The sequence below is a fragment of the Salmo salar genome, unplaced genomic scaffold (genome assembly GCF_905237065.1).
Source record: "Salmo salar unplaced genomic scaffold, Ssal_v3.1, whole genome shotgun sequence".
NCBI classification, from domain to species: domain Eukaryota; kingdom Metazoa; phylum Chordata; class Actinopteri; order Salmoniformes; family Salmonidae; genus Salmo; species Salmo salar.
In genome coordinates this window covers 12,151-18,225 of record NW_025550161.1, presented here as the reverse complement: position 1 = coordinate 18,225, position 6,075 = coordinate 12,151, and positions in this window count along the sequence as shown.

Sequence of the window (6,075 nt, the reverse complement as noted above, 5' to 3'; positions counted from 1 at the left end):
TCCCCCATTTCTCCTTCTCCCAAATCCATTCAGCTGATGTTCTGAAAGAGCTGCAAAATCTGGACCCCTACAAATCAGCTGGGCTTGACAATCTGGACCCTTTCTTTCTAAAATTATCTGCCGAAATTATTGCAACCCCTATTACTAGCCTGTTCAACCTCTCTTTCGTGTCGTCTGAGATTCCCATAGATTGGAAAGCAGCTGCTGTCATCCCCCTCTTCAAAGGAGGTGACACTCTTGACCCAAATTGCTACAGACCTATATCCATCCTACCCTGCCTTTCTAAGGTCTTCGAAAGCCAAGTCAACAAACAGATTACCGACCATTTCGAATCCCACCGCACCCTCTCCGCTATGCAATCTGGTTTCAGAGCTGGTCATGGGTGCACCTCAGCCACGCTCAAGGTCCTAAACGACATCGTAACCGCCATCGATAAGAAACATTACTGTGCTGCCGTATTCATTGACCTGGCCAAAGCTTTTGACTCTGTTAATCACCACATCCTCATCGGCAGACTCAGTAGCCTTGGTTTCTCAAACGATTGCGTCGCCTGGTTCACCAACTACTTCTCTGACAGAGTTCAGTGTGTCAAATCGGAGGGCCTACTGTCTGGACCTCTGGCAGTCTCTATGGGGGTACCACAGGGTTCAATTCTTGGGCCAACTCTTTTCTCTGTATACATAAATGATGTCGCTCTTGCTGCTGGTGAATCTCTGATCCACCTCTACGCAGACGACACCATTCTGTACACTTCTGGCCCTTCTTTGGACACTGTGTTAACAACCCTCCAGACGAGCTTCAATGCCATTCAACTCTCCTTCCGTGGTCTCCAACTGCTCCTAAACACAAATAAAACTAAATGCATGCTCTTCAACCGATCGCTGCCTGCACCTGCCCGCCTGTCCAGCATCACTTCTCTGGACGGTTCTAACTTAGAATTTGTGGACAACTACAAATACCTAGGTGTCTGGTTAGACTGTAAACTCTCCTTCCAGACTCACATCAATCATCTCCAATCCAAAGTGAAATCTCGAATTGGCTTCCTATTTCGCAACAAAGCATCCTTCACTCATGCTGCCAAACATACCCTCGTAAAACTGACCATCCTACCAATCCTCGACTTCGGCGATGTCATTTACAAAATAGCTTCCAATACCCTACTCAACAAGCTGGATGCAGTCTATCACAGTGCCATCCGTTTTGTCACCAAAGCCCCATATACTACCCACCACTGCGACCTGTACGCTCTCGTTGGCTGGCCTTCGCTTCATAATCGTCGCCAAACACATTGGCTCCAGGTCATCTACAAGACTCTGCTAGGTAAAGTCCCCCCTTATCTCCGCTCACTGGTCACCATAGCAGCACCTACCTGTAGCACGCGCTCCAGCAGGTATATCTCTCTGGTCACCCCTAAAGCCAACTCCTCCTTTGGTCGTCTCTCCTTCCAGTTCTCTGCTGCCAATGACTGGAACGAACTACAAAAATCTCTGAAACTGGAAACACTTATCTCCCTCACTAGCTTTAAGCACCAGCTGTCAGAGCAGCTCACAGATCACTGCACCTGTACATAGCCCATCTATAATTTAGCCCAAACTACTACCTCTTCCCCTACTGTATTTATTTATTTTATTTATTTTGCTCCTTTGCACCATATTATTTATATTTTATCTTTGAACTTTCTTCAAACTACAAATCTACCATTCCAGTGTTTTTCTTGCTATACTTTATTTACTTTGCCACCATGGCATTTTTTTGCCTTTACCTCCCTTATCTCACATCATTTGCTCACATTGTATATAGTCTTATTTTTTTTATTTATTTATTTTTTTTTTTTTTTTTATTCTACTGCATCATTGATTGTATGTTGTTTTACTCCATGTGTAACTCTGTGTTTTTGTATGTTGTCGAACTGCTTTGCTTTATCTTGGCCAGGTCGCAATTGTAAATGAGAACTTGTTCTCAACTTGCCTACCTGGTTAAATAAAGGTGAAATAAAATAAATAAAATAAAAAAATAAACCTCTTCCTCTGCACCCCTCTCAGTGTCAGGTGGTATGTTGTGCGTAGGCTCCACCCCTCTCAGTGTCAGGTGGTATGTTGTGCTTTAGGCTCCACCCCTCTCAGTGTCAGGTGGTATGTTGTGCTTTAGGCTCCACCCCTCTCAGTGTCAGGTGGTATGTTGTGCTTTAGGCTCCACCCCTCTCAGTGTCAGGTGGTATGTTGTGCTTTAGGCTCCACCCCTCTCAGTGTCAGGTGGTATGTTGTGCTTTAGGCTCCACCCCTCTCAGTGTCAGGTGGTATGTTGTGCTTTAGGCTCCACCCCTCTCAGTGTCAGGTGGTATGTTGTGCTTTAGGCTCCACCCCTCTCAGTGTCAGGTGGTATGTTGTGCTTTAGGCTCCACCCCTCTCAGTGTCAGGTGGTATGTTATGCTTTAGGCTCCACCCCTCTCAGTGTCAGGTGGTATGTTGTGCTTTAGGCTCCACCCCTCTCAGTGTCAGGTGGTATGTTGTGCTTTAGGCTCCACCCCTGTCAGTGTCAGGTGGTATGTTATGCTTTAGGCTCCACCCCTCTCAGTGTCAGGTGGTATGTTGTGCTTTAGGCTCCACCCCTCACCACCTTACCCAGGTCCAAAAAAAAAATGTGGCTCTGGTCGGCTCCGTCTGGGATTTCTCGTCACCTCCGTTTGTGGGCCTCCCCACTCGTTCTTACTCAAAAACGGGTCTTGTCCTGCTGAATATGATTCATCTTGTTCTTGGCCGACTCAATGGCTGCGATATCTGCAGGGTCATTGAGAGCCCCCCCCCCCCCCTTTCTGGATAGCACTGATGATCAAACCTAGGAAGGGAATCACGGCAGAGCCACTACGCCAAACTTCTTGTCTCTACCGGCAATGCTTGTTAACCAACTCACGGCAGCTCCATATCAGTATCGTCGATTTTATGTTATTGACCTCAGTCAGATCTGACTGGATGCAACTTTAGCTTCATGTTGTATTCCTTAACAGCCTTTCTGGGAGGGATCTCCCCGTTCACTGGTCAGATCTGACTAGATGCCACTTTAGCTTCATGTTGTATTCCTTAACAGCCTTCTGGGAGGGATCTCCCGTTCACTGGTCAGATCTGACTGGATGCTACTTTAGCTTCATGTTGTATTCCTTAACAGCCTTCTGGGAGGGATCTCCCGTTCACTGGTCAGATCTGACTGGATGCCACTTTAGCTTCATGTTGTATTCCTTAACAGCCTTTCTGGGAGGGATCTCCCGTTCACTGGTCAGATCTGACTAGATGCCACTTTAGCTTCATGTTGTATTCCTTAACAGCCTTCTGGGAGGGATCTCCCGTTCACTGGTCAGATCTGACTGGATGCTACTTTAGCTTCATGTTGTATTCCTTAACAGCCTTCTGGGAGGGATCTCCCGTTCACTGGTCAGATCTGACTGGATGCTACTTTAGCTTCATGTTGTATTCCTTAACAGCCTTCTGGGAGGGATCTCCCGTTCACTGGTTCACTGGATGCCACTTTAGCTTCATGTTGTATTCCTTAACAGCCTTTCTGGGAGGGATCTCCCCGTTCACTGGTCAGATCTGACTGGATGCTACTTTAGCTTCATGTTGTATTCCTTAACAGCCTTTCTGGGAGGGATCTCCCCGTTCACTGGTCAGATCTGACTGGATGCTACTTTAGCTTCATGTTGTATTCCTTAACAGCCTTTCTGGGAGGGATCTCCCGTTCACTGGTCAGATCTGACTGGATGCTACTTTAGCTTCATGTTGTATTCCTTAACAGCCTTTCTGGGAGGGATCTCCCGTTCACTGGTCAGATCTGACTGGATGCTACTTTAGCTTCATGTTGTATTCCTTAACAGCCTTCGGGGGATCTCCCGTTCACTGGTCAGATCTGACTAGATGCCACTTTAGCTTCATGTTGTATTCCTTAACAGCCTTTCTGGGAGGGATCTCCCGTTCACTGGTCAGATCTGACTAGATGCTACTTTAGCTTCATGTTGTATTCCTTAACAGCCTTTCTGGGAGGGATCTCCCGTTCACTGGTCAGATCTGACTAGATGCCACTTTAGCTTCATGTTGTATTCCTTAACAGCCTTTCTGGGAGGGATCTCCCCGTTCACTGGTTCACTGGATGCCACTTTAGCTTCATGTTGTATTCCTTAACAGCCTTCTGGGAGGGATCTCCCGTTCACTGGTCAGATCTGACTGGATGCTACTTTAGCTTCATGTTGTATTCCTTAACAGCCTTCTGGGAGTGATCTCCCCGTTCACTGGTCAGATATGACTGGATGCCACTTTAGCTTCATGTTGTATTCCTTAACAGCCTTTCTGGGAGGGATCTCCCCGTTCACTGGTCAGATCTCTCTCTTCTTGTCGTCTGTTTCGGCTTTGGGTGGAAATAACATCGCTGGTGGCGGTCGCCACACTCGCGGTGAGTTTCTTTGTAAGCTGAATAAAGTAGTGAGATGACATGATCAAATCTTTGACATATTTCATTGTCAACACGTTTAAATATCTTTCCTATAAGTACCTGCCATGTGGTATGATCTGATCGTTTGTTTCATGTTCAAGGTGTATGTAGTGAATGTAAAACTCTCTTGCTCTGCTTGCTAAAATGGTTGGCTTTGAATTGCGTGTGTTGACGCCGCTAGTTTAACCCCCCCACTCAGGGCTGAACAGAATTGGACTCTGTAACATATATAATGGCTTACTCTTGTACTATGTCATCAACTTCTTTGATGATATCATGGATCCAAAGATTGGCCTTCGCCAGGAATTTGACGGCAACTTTTGGATTATTTTTCTTCACAGCAGCCTTCAGCATAGGGAATAATGTCTTGACCATGTTGTCACTGGTGCTAACACACTGTTGATAAGAACATGTCACATAGTACAAAGTCAATGATGTCCTTCCATTCATTAGAAACACCCCAGTATAGCGTAAACTAGGTCATCTAATGATAAATTAACAGAGTTTACGAGGATAGAAACACCCCAGTATAGCGTAAACTAGGTCATCTGATGATAAATTAACAGAGTTTACGAGGATAGAAACACCCCAGTATAGCGTAAACTAGGTCATCGAAATGATAAATTAACAGAGTTTACGAGGATAGAAACACCCCAGTATAGCGTAAACTAGGTCATCTAATGATAAATTAACAGAGTTTACGAGGATAGAACCACCCCAGTATAGCGTAAACTAGGTCATCTGATGATAAATTAAAAGAGTTTACGAGGATAGAAACACCCCAGTATAGCGTAAACTAGGTCATCTGATGATAAATTAACAGAGTTTACGAGGATAGAAACACCCCAGTATAGCGTAAACTAGGTCATCTGATGATAAATTAACAGAGTTTACGAGGATAGAAACACCCCAGTATAGCGTAAACTAGGTCATCTGATGATAAATTAACAGAGTTTACGAGGATAGAAACACCCCAGTATAGCGTAAACTAGGTCATCTGATGATAAATTAACAGAGTTTACGAGGATAGAAACACCCCAGTATAGCGTAAACTAGGTCATCTGATGATAAATTAACAGAGTTTACGAGGATAGAAACACCCCAGTATAGCGTAAACTAGGTCATCGAAATGATAAATTAACAGAGTTTACGAGGATAGAAACACCCCAGTATAGCGTAAACTAGGTCATCTAATGATAAATTAACAGAGTTTACGAGGATAGAAACACCCCAGTATAGCGTAAACTAGGTCATCTAATGATAAATTAACAGAGTTTACGAGGATAGAAACACCCCAGTATAGCGTAAACTAGGTCATCTGATGATAAATTAACAGAGTTTACGAGGATAGAAACACCCCAGTATAGCGTAAACTAGGTCATCTAATGATAAATTAACAGAGTTTACGAGGGATAGAAACACCCCAGTATAGCGTAAACTAGGTCATCGAAATGATAAATTAACAGAGTTTACGAGGATAGAAACACCCCAGTATAGCGTAAACTAGGTCATCTAATGATAAATTAACAGAGTTTACGAGGATAGAAACACCCCAGTATAGCGTAAACTAGGTCATCTAATGATAAATTAACAGAGTTT